Source organism: Polistes dominula, unplaced genomic scaffold (genome assembly GCF_049000335.1).
Source record: "Polistes dominula isolate Pdom_NZ unplaced genomic scaffold, Pdom_raw_medaka contig_168, whole genome shotgun sequence".
NCBI classification, from domain to species: Eukaryota; Metazoa; Arthropoda; class Insecta; order Hymenoptera; family Vespidae; genus Polistes; species Polistes dominula.
Genome location: NW_028301024.1, coordinates 1609219 through 1623250, shown reverse-complemented (window position 1 = coordinate 1623250; position 14032 = coordinate 1609219). Strand labels below are relative to the sequence as shown.

At 31.6% G+C, this 14032-nt stretch overlaps 1 long non-coding RNA gene across 1 annotated transcript in view; it reads left to right on the top strand.

Moving 5' to 3' along the window:
- Positions 1-11851, top strand: part of LOC149031964 (uncharacterized) — a 50862-nt gene extending 39011 nt beyond the window's left edge. The window contains exon 3 of the long non-coding RNA XR_016177128.1: positions 11719-11851. This is a non-coding gene — a long non-coding RNA (uncharacterized LOC149031964). The remainder of the gene's footprint in view (positions 1-11718) is intronic.
- Positions 11852-14032: the final 2181 nt, after the last annotated feature.

The window sequence follows — 14032 nt, the reverse complement described above, 5'->3', positions numbered from 1 at the left end:
CTGACTTTATTTTCTTTTATTTCAATGATACAACACGATTACTGCATTGATTTACTTTCATGATTCCAATGAGGTTCTGAAACATAAATAAAAACAACAACATTTATTAATATGTTAATATTGTTGTAATGACAAATTAATGGGTTTTATTGTACAAATAATTGATATAAAAATGGAGTTACCTTTTATCTTCAGTGATGAATGTACGATGGATCTCCTACCCTTAGGACGACGATGAGCAAACAATTACGTAAATAAAAAACTATAAGCAAGTTTTTTTATTGCGACCGCGACCGCGACGTGATTACTAACCGCATTGGACGTCAAAAACGATTGGAAGAATATTTATGATTAAAGTTTCTAAAAAGTAAATCGAATATATTGAAGAAACGTACAGTTAATAACATTTGTTGAATATTTTAAAACCTAGAAGAAAAAACGGAATGCTTTGTAACTATGAATTTGTACTTATTATTTTGTAATGGAAAAAATGAAAAGATGAAAGTAGGTAATTATGAGTTCTTGAAATTGTGGAAGTAGAATTTGTTATTTAAATTATAAACAATTATTATTAGGAGTACAAATAAGTTTCCGCCGTTTTTTGTCAAAAAAATAATATTTATTGTGAAAGAACGGTAGTTTAAATTTAATCGAAGTATTGTCCATCACTAGCAACTACTTTTTCCCATCTTTCAGGCAGCGTTCGGATTCCATGTCTGAAGAACTCCTTATCTTTTGAGGTTATCCACGAATTAACCCAATTACTGGTATCTTCATATGATGTGAGCCGCTGCTCCGACAAAGCATGTGCCATTGACAGGAACAGATGATAGTCAGGCGGCGCAATGTCTAGTGAATACGGCGGGTGGGGTAGTACTTCCTAATCAAGTGTTTTCAAATAGTTTTTCACTGGAACCGCTACATGCGGACGAACACTATCATGTAGAAGAATAATTTTGTCGTGTCTGGAGTAGTATTGAGGGCGTTTTTTCTTCAGAGCTCGGCTCAATCTCATCAATTGTGTTCGGTAGAGAGTTCCAGTGATTGTTTCGCTTGGATTAAGCAACTCGTAATACACCACACCCAGCTGATCCCACCAAATACACAGCATGAGTTTTTTTCCATGAATATTCGGTTTTGCTGTGGATGTTGACGCGTGGCCAGGTAATCTCCATGATTCTATTCTTTTTGGATTATCATAATGTATCCACTTTTCATCACCAATGACGATTCGATGTAAAAAACTTTTTTTGTGTGCCTAGCTAGCAGCATTTCACTCATGCATAATTGGCGTTCAACATCTCTCGGCTTTAACCCTTTGGGTACATTTGACGAGTGAGACTCGTCATCTATATAAATATATAAATATTTCTATTTTGTTTTTATTTATATATTTAATTTATATCTTTTAATTGAAATGTTGTTGCAAAAAATATATATTTATATGTCACCAATATAAATATATTTCAAATAAAATGTATTACTTTTACTTATATTAATCCATAAAGTAAGAAATTAATATAAAAATTTTCAGATAAAATTCAGTACTCAAGGGGTTAATTCGTATGGAACTCAATTACCTTGTTTATGAATCATTCCTAACGATTTTAAACGATGTGAGACTGCTTGATGAGTGACTTCTAAAGTAAGTGCAAGTTCCTTTTGTGTTTGAGACGAATCTTCCTCCAATAATTCCTCCAATTCTGCATCCTCGTAAATTTTTGGCCTTCCACTGCAATCTTTGTCTTTTACGTCGAAATCACTGCTTTTTAAACTTTTGAAACCACTGACGACATGTTCTCTCACTCAAGGCAGCCTCATTATATGCTTCTACGAGCAATCGATGCGCCTCAGCTGCAGATTTTTTTAAATTAAAGAAGTAAATTAAAAGTTCCCGCAAATGACGCTTATTTGGCTCAAATTTAGACATTTTTGGATAAAAAAATATGTGATGCTAATACGACGTTAATAATATGATAGGGTTATGTTGCTCTTGAATGAGCAACCTAATTTTCAAGCCGGTTATCATTTGCGAATTCTAACGTAAGCCTCGTGCCATGCTAATCTCATTAATAGGTATGTAATGTTTAAACCAATGTAAATATGTTTAAACGATTATAAGTATTAGTAGACAATAATATTGTGTTCGATATACCTTATTTAATTGTTCATTAATCGAAAGAAATGTGTATTGTTGTTTAAAAACACCAAGTATATGATCGGAGTACTGTCCTCTTCGAAATTTACCTTCAAACTGGCACGTTGTCCCCTAAGAAAGTTTAAGGAAAAGAAAAATAAATTCTATTTACTACGCATATTATTTTCGTTATATAAATATCATATCATATAAACAACACTCAATAAAAGTATATTAACCCTTAAAGAACAAGTGCCGCCATACTTGCGACAACTTAACTGTATATCTAATTACGCTCGTTCGTTAAGGATTAATTAAATTTCACAGAGAACAACGAATCAGTCTAATAGGGAATTTCGAAGATGATGGTATGTCGAACTTATACTACGTACTTCTAAACTACAGTAGACAATTCCTTTTATTAATTATCAAACATTCAAGGTATATCGAACACTTTAATATACTTTATTAATATTGTGATAGGAAAAATCCATGAGTAACAGGAAGCAGTGTTTTCTATCTCATGTGAGTATGTATATAAATATATAAGAACAAAAAAGACTTAATACGTAAATAACATAGAACGATTACTATTAAAAGTGTTCATGTACAGTGGGGTACAAAAGTATTTTTACTGTAAATATGTAAGAAGAAATAGACGTGTATTTTCTAAATTATTAATTATAATACAATATATATGATTGATTACCAAACAGATTGGGTGCAGTTATTCGCCAAAAAGGGAATCCTACGAAATACTAACAAGTATATTTATATTGATTACTAACAATGTACGAATATTCATATCCCGTTGAAATTTCACTATTCGACGAATACTCAAGTCCTGTGAGTTATAAAACAATATAATTAACTTTTGTTTATTTATATTACTTACTACTAATGTTAGTACGTTACATGCTAACATATATGCATTGTATTACAATTAATAACGAAGAAAATATAAATCTTTTTTTTCACATACTTACTGTACGAATTTTTCAATACATACTTACTGGGGGAATTTTATCCCCCATTGTATGTATTGAGAACTATCATTTTAGATAGTAAATGTTAAATATCTAATAACTTATGTGACATATTAAACTAGTGAAACAATACTTACAGTGACGGCCATATACTTACGTACACTTCACATTTTAACTTTTAAACTTTCTCATGTTTTTTTCATACTTATCTATCTGATTCAATGTTTTATTTCTAAGAAGTTTCGATCATTAAGCATCTACCAACAAAAGCATTTTTATAAATTCCAAAAAATAAAGCTGTTTGTAAACATTGTATTCCGAGGTACAGATTTCGCAGTGGACGACTACTTACGTACACTAAGATTTGTCGTATTTAATGCGCAATTTTGAGAATGTAAACAATATTCTTCAGTTTCTATCGACAATTTGAATAAATTAGACGTGATATAAAATCTTTCGTAATGAGTAAGCTAAAAAATATTGCGCCAGAACAACGACGATTAGTGCAACGTCTCCGCAAAAGTGAAAAATCATATCGACAAATATCTGCAGAACTAGAACTGTCAGTTATGACATGTCACTAAGCAGTCAAATATATTGAACGTAATGGTACATCGGATAACATTCCTCGTACGTCAAGACCTCGAAAAACTGATAGAAGAACGGACCGAAAAATTCATCGTCTATCTGAAGGTGATAGATTTAAAATTGCAATCGATATACACAGAGAGATAACTGCAAATTTACATACTAAAATAAGTGTAAGGACTGTTCAACGACGACTGAATGAATTTCAATTAAATGGGCGTGTTACCAGAAAAAAAACATTCATATCAGAAAAGAATCGCAGGGCCCGGATTTCTTTCGCAAATGAACATATTAATTGGACACTCGAACAATGGTCCAATTATATTTACCATATAACTTATTACATATAAATTATATATTTACGGACGAATCTAAATTTATTAGATTAGGTTTTGACAGGAAAGTGTATGTTAGACATCGGAGAGGTGAAGAATATAAAAAATGTTGTTTAAGACCTACTGTAAAAGGTGGCGGTGAATCGGTACTGGTATGGGGTGCAATGACTATAAATGGTACGAGCCCTATTCACCTCGTCGAATGTATTATGGACAAATTTTTTTATCTAAATATTGTAAAGGATCAGTTAATACCATTTGCTGAGGAGTATATGCCTAATGATTAGATTTATCAAGCAGATAATGATCCGAAACACACCGCACGTGTGGTAAAAACATTTTTAAGTGAAAAAAATATTAATTTAATGAAGTGGTCAGCGCAATCTCCGGACTTAAACCCCATTAAAATGTTATGAATTGATGTGGACAAACATGTAAAAAAACAAAAGCGATAAAATATTAACGAATTGTATGCTATAATTCAAGAAACTTGGTCTTTAATACCAGTTAGTCGATGCATTCGACTTATCGAATCTATGTAACGTAAGTGCCGAGATTTTAAGGAATAAAGGCTTAGTTACTAAATATTAATCGTATTAATTCAATTTGAGTTAATTTAACTTAATTTAAGTTGAAAATATCTATAAAAATATAAATATTTCCGTATGTACGTAAGTATGTTTCCGCAAGAAATTTTACTTAGGAATAGAAAAATATTCAAAATTCTCTAAATATAAAAAATTAAGAATCCTTTTTTTTCATTTAATAATGTATGCTAGGGACTTATAAAAAATTAAATTGGTTTTTGTATATCTCTTGAATGAACAAATATAAAACGATTTCAATATGATCTTGCTATGTGTACGTAAATATATGGCCTCCACAGTATGTCCACCACTGTAAATGTTTCCAGAATAACTGAAGACGAATTTCTTAAAAATAAGAAAAGTAAAAAAAGTAAAAACAAAAAATGTTGTTCTTTCTTTTATCATATTGTGAGATATTGTGATAAGAGTGCATGAGAATGTGTGTATATATATGCGTGTGTTTTTATGGTGTATGTAATTGAAAACTGAGTGATCATAGGATCAATTATTATCCGCAATGACGCAAAGTGGGAATTTTCCAAAGAAAAGTAAAGTTAAGGAGAAAATTGTAGAAAAGAAATGATGATAAACGATAGAGGGGAATAACGTATTATACATGTAACGAAAAGACAAGGGGATGATCATTGTTTACCCACTTAAAGGAAAGAGTGAGAAAGCTATATTGGCTCATTGGCAAAGCATCTAATGTAAGTTAAGTGTATAGCAAACTTGCTATCTACAAAGTTATCCTAAAACATATATGGACTTATGGAATTCAACTATAGGGAACCGTTGGTAACTCAACATTGAAATTTTACAGAGATTCTAATCGAAAACACTGCAGAACATTTGCAATACTCCTCTAATACGTCACTAATAAAAGAATCCATAAAGATTTAGGAATTTCTATAATAAAAGAAGAAATTGCCAACTTGAGTGAACGCTACAAAAATTCGCTTAGCAAACCATCCGAACTCTCTAGCAAATAATTTACTTGAAAACTATAATTTAATACGTAGACTTCAAAGGTTCTACTTTAATTATTTAGAAATAAAATTTAGCTAATTAATAACTTTGTTATGCTAATAGAGTGACGTATGTTTTATACTTAACATTGTAACATCTTTTGTATGTACAATTCATGTCAATATATCACATCATCAAAAATTACTTAAATTTACTTTAATTTACTTTAATTACTTAAAATTACTTTGCAAAAATTAATTGTATATTTTGTGGGGGTGGTGGTGTGAAATGACTAAATACCAATTTTTCCTAAATAGCTACTGAAGGATTCGTTTGGATGCCATATTCGTGCTTCAAATTCTCTTCTCAAGGTCAGTTTACTTTGACGATTATTATACATTGTTTTCATCCGTTGAAGAAGATCTTCCACACTTAAACTGATGTGTTCTGGTTTTGAATGAAACCAATTCAGAGCTGATCCTTTTAACTTTGAACTGATAACAATCTTTGTGCTGTTATCGTCCAGACTATAAGTACTACGTACTAAATTCAATTGTTGTTCCCATTTCCAAAATGAATGGTCGGACCCATCGAATTCGCACAGCAACTCACTAATACTTCTCAAGTTGATATTACATGGTGTATTACTTATTCGGTTTAAACTTCCAATGCTAGAAGTAGTTGCCGATTGTATGGCTTGTTCTCTTTTGACCAATTCCAATTCTTTTATAAGCAGATCTCTTTCTTTTCTTATCAGTTCAAGTTCTCGGCAAACATGACCGTCTTCAACACGTAGAGCTCCAACAGCAACCGTCGGCTCGTCACGTCCCGTCGAACCGTCTTCTTGAACATTATAATTTAACTCCATCTCCAGATACTGCCATATTTCTGGCTCCGCTTCGGTCAACCTACTAATTAATTCATTCTTGTTTCCGACAGTAGGCAAATTTGTCACGCGTAATGCCTCCTTCAATTGGCAAACGGTGTAAGAGCTTGGTTCCTTAGCAGACATTATGATAGTTTCTGTTTTTGATGATAATTCCTCAAACCCGATATGATATTATTTTCTACACACAGCGGACAGAATTTCGCATATACAGCGGACAGAACAGACTTCGCGTAAACGAACAGAGATATTCCGCGCAACGGACAGAAAAGATTTCGTATCTAACGAACAGAGATTTCCGCGCAACGGACAGAAGACTTCGTATACGACGAACAGAGATTTCCGCACAGCGAACAGAAGAACAGAATTATATCACTTTCAAAAAAATCGCGTATTCACTTCGACACAGATCCCACTATTTCTTTTATCCCACTTCTGAACTGTGGGGGTGGTGGTGTGGTGGTTAGCGTGGTTTCAGACAGACAGACAAATATATATATAAGATTTTATTGAATCGAAATAAAAGAAATGTTTATTATAATATAACAAAGACTTAAGTATTAAGGTTTAAGATAAAGACTGAAAGAAAAAGTAAGTAACCAGAGTTAGAAACCGTAACCACACTCGTATAACACTCACTCGTCACACCGAATCAAGAAGGGCCCGAGGACCGCCCTCTTCACCGCGCTTATATATGCATTCACCCCACCAATGGTCCCGATCACTTCCGTTAATCATTCTAGAAATCTCCAGACTATTCCCAATCGGTCAAACAAAAAGACTTCTTCCCGATTTCCGGCTTGGGAACATTCGAGAGATTTCGGGGTGTTTACAAACGATGACATCAGCCGATATCGTACGCTTTTCTTTCTTGCCATATGCACTCGTATCCATATCGCTACAAATCTTTCATCAACCACTTCCATGTACACCATACACTCGCACTCTTACATATATATAACTGAAGATGAAATGACTAAATACCAATTTTTCCTAAAAAAAATAGATGATTATTGTTTGAGAGATTAGAAAAAGTATGCTTTGTGTGATGTTATGTTAAAAAGTTAGTGATTCGGAAAATTATAGACACTTACGATTCCATTCTATTTTACTTTATCAAATTATATATAATAATTATATTATATATTATAATTGTATATAATTTCTTTTCTCTTTTCTTTAATTCTTAAGAATAGCTTATATTAATATTAAAAAAATAATAATAAATAATAAATAATAAAAATAACTCTTACAATATTTTGAATTATTGAAACTAAAATACATTTGTTTTAACATTTCTGGCCATTGATGACTTTGAGTTTGAAATTTTCAGCTAATAAAACATCAGATACGAACTAATATTCGCAATAAATAAAATTTAAGATTATAATTTTCTTATTTTAACGTTCTCTTAATGTTTATGTAATTGTTTAAACAAAAGTACATTTATTTTAACATTCTAATCTAATTATAACTTCAAGTTCGAAATGTTTTTATATTGAAGGTATATTAATAAATATGCAATGTTTACTATACGAAAGAGAAAGCTTTAATGGTCAATTGACGGAAGATAAAATAATACTGTTTCAATATATTTTGATAATCGGAAAAATATCGAACATTTGATCCTCATAACGTCGCTCGACAACTTCAAGCTTTTGATTAATCTGTAATAAGATATCAAATCAAAATTATGTTCTATATTTAAAGAATTATAAACATGTAATTATTATATATGAATTATTGTTATGTAATATTGTTATAATAATTATTTTAAGATTCTTTATAATAATTTTTATCTAATATTATATATGTATATATAAAAAAAAGAAATAGAATAAAATTGTAAGTATCTATAATCGTGTAGATTAATAATTAATACTCGTGTTATAAGTTACTTTAAACGTCTTAATATTTAACAAAGATATTGTCGTAATTTTTTATACAAAACACCCCACATAACATAAAAACTTTCTAAAAATTTTCTAAAACATTTCTTAAAAAGCTTTAATCCTTTCAAAAAGGTTTCTAAAAAATCTTTCTACAAGGTGAAAATGTCCGCGTTTAGAAACTTGCAAAGGATTTTTAAAAAGGTTTTTGAAAGATTTTTTAAAACTCTTTCACTATATTTTGCGAAAGGTTTCTAGAAAACATTTTTGAAATTTTTTCAAAAAAAACAATTGAGCTTCCCCAGCCAGGGCTCACCGATCAATCCTTCTCACGAATGCCCAGGTAAGTTTGGCATGGAGGCGCTCGTCCCACAGAAGGTTTTTGGAAGATTTTCTGAAACCTTATCGTCATGTTTTGTTAAGGGCGGGGTAAGGGTTTTCACTTTCGAAAAATCGACTTTTTTTTTTGGTCTTATCTTATTGTTTAACATTTCAAGAATATGTCCTTAAAACTTTAATCCGATCTAAGCAATATTCTTGAAGTTATTGTCAAATTAGTCTCGGGGCCTTTCACGCTCTAACTCTAACAGCTACGGGCGTTCGGAATAGCAGTGCAGCTGTCGAACACTTTATTCATTGCTATTGTCCTAACCCATTATCTAGTTTTAGAAATATTTTATTTAGTAAAGGCAGGTAACTAAAGCCATAAAGATATATTTTATATTTGTATGTATACTATACACTACAATATTTTAAAGCAAGAAACGAGCGTCAGTTTGTCGTTGTACGTTCGACCGTGCGCTTGTCATTTTAGAATTTTCTCAAAAAATTTTCTGTTCAAAAATGCCGAAAGTAAGCAAAGTTTCGAGAGAAGACCGACAAAGTGGAAGGATTTATTTGTGTAGATCAAAAAAAAGGTTTAATCCGAATAAAATAATTAAAGATGAGGTTACCACAAAAAGTGCTTCATCAATTCATCAATTCTGGTACACTTGGTAGTGCAAGTGTACCAGAAGACGTTGAAAAGAGACTGAAGACATCGACAATGCTGCAGGAAGTGTGCTGTATGGAGCTGGAATCGATGATTCTGTGTAAGTTGGAAAAAAAAATTTTTTCTTCACTTTTTGGCTTCATAAACTTTAAAGGCGTTTTTCTCAAAACTACTTTTTCAAAGACCGTGTTCACTGCCATTTAAAAACTACTCGACCGATTCATTTCAAACTTTGTACACATTTTTTACATATAAAATACCTCCCCCCTACGTTTAGTAAAATTTTCTTTTTTACATTAAGGGTGTTTCCCGCCTACAAAATAGCGGAAATTTTCGTGGAAAATTCTTCACACTTTAGATGGCCGCCAAAAATTTTTAAATTAAAAATAAATAATCAGAGAACGTAGGGGGGAAGATTTGATTATAATTTGACTAAATTTTCATGGTTTTTCATTTTCAGATAATTTCCAGCCGAGTTACAGTGAACACCGCAAATTGTTTTTTTTTTCAAGACGTTCTGCGGGAAGCTCTGTTACGGGCTAATGCTTCAATATTTCTGCATGAAAAATTTACAGAACATTGTCAAAACTATGCTCAATAATGTATAGAAGGTTTGAATAAAATTGCTCAATCCATATCTGAGAAAAAAAATCGCAAAAAAAGTGTTTTTTTTTTACGCTGAAACCCTTACCCCTCCCTTAAGGCCGGCGATACAAGTAAAATAAAAAAAAAAATCGAATTTTTTTTTTCATAAATAGTTAGTTTAATATCTCAAAAACATGCCCGTAAATTTTTAGAATGAAATTCGCATTACTTATGGATTAAAAATTCATTTAAGTGCTCCGCCTCAACTCGGCGCTAGACGCGAACGTTAAACTTTTAACGCGTTTTTCTCAAAACGACTTTTTTCAAACTGGCGTGCAAGATAACTCAAAAAGTTCTTAACCGATTCTTATGAAATTTAGCACACATTTTCTTTATAGTATTAGCTTCTAGTTGAATTTTAAGAATGCCACAAAAATTTTCAAAAATTGCCATTTTTGACCCAAAAACCGTCGGAAGAAAGGGTCAAAAATCGGACCTTTTTGTCTTAGTTGTGCCAATTTACGATTTTTTGACTTTTTTGTTTTTTCTTCATTCAACTAAAAGATACATGTTTTATGAAAACGCTCCAACCCGTTTTTTTATTCCTTTATTTTATATTATCTGTTATATTAAATAAATCATTAAAAATATGATTAAGCGCTTTTAATTATAAGAAATAAAATGTACTTAGTAGAAATAAAGATATTGTTTGTCTTTAAATTATAATTTTCGAATCAAATTTACTTAATTCCAGATCATTGAAGATTGATATGCTTCTGTATAACGATATCCAATTATCACTTTTCGAAACTGCGGTAGCCTTTTCGATGAAACTACAGGGATAGTGATATATCTATATATATCTATATATATCTATATATATATAAAGAAAGAGAGAGAGGGAGAGGAGATCGTTGAAGTCGCTGTAAGTTTCCTTTGACCGTTCCTGTGTAAATCATGAAGATACTAGGTAAGATTACTTGTTTCCTAATTTACACAGAGAACGTCAAAGGAAAGTTTACATTCTGCAGTAGAGTGGAGAACCATGACGGTGCTGCTGTTGCCCAAAGCACTCGCATTCATTAAAATGTCTTAGCTACGAATTAACCTTTAAGCGGGCAGCCAACCCCTCCTTCCCCCTTTCCACTTCTTCTTCCTCATCCTCTTACTCCTACGACGACTCAAATGCAATTAAATTGTACGTTTCACCAAGAATAGTCCTCTTACCTTGTTGCTATTATAGATATTCCTCTTGTTACTTTATTATTTAATTGAAAACAAAATTATGTTATTCGCAATTTTTGTTTTAAGTTTTTCGTTTATACATTAAAAAATATTTTAATATACACATTTAGGATGATAAAGTATTTAATGTTAAACTATATTTGACGATAATTAGCAAGTTTCACAAGAAGAATCCATTTTAGAAGTCTTGAATAATACTATAAATAAACGTTCTTGAGAAATTTCTCGTTTATGGAGATTGGTAATCTTGAAAGATACGAAATAAGAGAAAAAGGGAGAGATAGATAAATATATAAAGAGAGGGAGAGAGAGGGAGAGAGAGGGAGAGAGAGAGAGGGAGAGAGAGGGAGAGAGAGAGAGGGAGAGAGGGAGAGAGACTAAATCGATTTTAAGACGACTGGACCAGTGATGCTGGCCGTTAAAGAGCTCGTTAAAATCGTCAGCTAATAATGAAGTCTTTTGGAAACGAGAAAACTAAATTTGCCTTTATCGACTATTCTAATGTGTCCTTTCTTCTTAACAGGTAAAAAGATCTTACCTTTCTCTCTTCGTTTGCAATAGAAAACAGGGAAATAAACTGCGATAATGAGAAAATAGCGTGTAAGTTGCCGTATTTTCTTTTACTTGATGTTTCTTCAATTCAACGTCAACGTTCTCTTCGCGATGTTCTTAATGATTCAACCTAATCAATAGTATTGCGAGAAGCTGCTAATTTTCTAGGTAACCCCTATTCATATCTATTATATTATAATTTTCACACAATAGCAAATAATGGTATAAATTCGAAGAATTATATCGAATGATAGTTATCTATACAAAGGTATTAATGAAAACAGCAAAAGATTAATCAGAATGTAAGAATTCTGATTTATTAGTTCGTATTCTCGTTTAACTTCAATGTTTTACAGTAATCACGAATTAATCATAAGTTTTCGCGTTTAAGTTAAAACTCTTAATCTTAACCATAATATAATATATAAATCGATTTTGTGTTATGTTATCTTTTATAGGAAGATGTTAAAATGAAAGAACACGATCGGGTATACGATAATTCTGAAATTACCAGGCATTCTCTATCGATCTTTCTTCCCGATGTTTACAAGGCAAACTGGAAAGTATGCTCGACCGAGAATTAACATCGCCGTAAACTGTTACCATCGTATAAAATTCCAAGTTATACTAATACGAATGCACGAACGTTATGGACTCTTCAAACATTACCAGCAATGATATCGGGAAACCTTATTAATACGATCAACACAACGTGAACTTTGCTTTCGTGTTCAAGATAAATCCACTTTGTACATATTAATTGATATCGTCACGCAGAACACACATATACAGAGGATGATTTTATTATTTTTTTCTAGACTCATCTGACCTGCGATTACAATTTAGCGTGACGCAACGATTCGAAAGGGACGATCCGTGAAAACGGTCTACGGTGTTCATCAAAAAATGGGTCTACCTTTACGATTAACCCGTGTTACTTCTGGTAGGGAAGAAAAAATAGACACCTTGATAGATCGTCCTGAGATTTAGAATTATTCCTATTTGTACGATGATTGGAAGTTTTTCATTATTGAACTAATCTTTTTTTTCTTTTTATTATGTTTCAAAAATGGTAATAAAATTAAATAATATTTCAAGTTAATTGATGTATCCAACGAGTAGATTATCCATTACGATAAAATTCTACTTAAATTTTCATAATTTGGTTTATCAAATATGTTTTGCCAACGATCGAACATCGTTTCTTTTTTTCTTCTCTAATTTGTACGATTGATGTTAAAAAAACTTATGATAGGAAAATAATATAAATCTCTAATCCTTAGTGAAGGATAATCCAATGAAATTTCATTGTCCCTTTTCTGCGGCGAGATAAAAGGTTGAGAGGTATCGAAACATACACGTCCATTATAGTAGTTCGTCGACTATAATCAGCCAATCTTCTCGATCTCGTCTCGCGGACTATTACGTCTCTGCAGAGTATCAAGGGGGGAATGTACTCGTACTAACCAACCATAAACGTACCGACGAGAGTACACCTACTGCAAAAGAAATTGACTTTTCTCGATCATCCACTTTGACCATAAGGAATTCGTACTATGATCAACGATCCAATTCGAATTGCTTGTATTTGTGACATAATTTCTTTGGTACTTCAAACAAAAAAGATGTTGTGTTAAAGCGGCACCTTAATAGAATCCATTGGTTACGATGATAAGATTGTTTTTCTATTCTCTTTTCTATCATCGTGATTTTTCGATCAATAATATTACAGTTCGAACATTTTTTTTTATATTTCCAAGAAAAAAATATACATTAAACGGAAAAAAAGATTTAACATAATAATGAAATATTTAATTTAATTTTCATTTTTAGCGTAAACATTTCAAAAATGAATATATTTACGAAACTAAACTATAAATAATTATGTATGAAACAAATTTTGAAGGATTAATGTATACAGTTCAGAAAGAAAGATTCAGTATAGAGAAACGATTCGCTGTTTGCGATTGTATGTATGTCGAGTTTTCCGCATCCTCTCAGAATGGCCGACAGTACGAGAATAAGATGCAAAAAGGCGACTTCCGTGCGATATATTATAACTGGTTTTGCAGTAGACAGCGTTCTCTTCGTTTACCAAGCTAGAGAGTTTACGTAAAAGAGAGATCTTACCTTCTTCAGTTCTACTAAAATTCTATCGATAAAGAACACGTTTCTTCGTAGCGAACATGATAAGCTATAATTAATTATTATGTCTATCTCGAATGAAACATATATTAATTGTAACATTGTAATAATTTTAGTTAGATTAATAAATACGGAAAAAT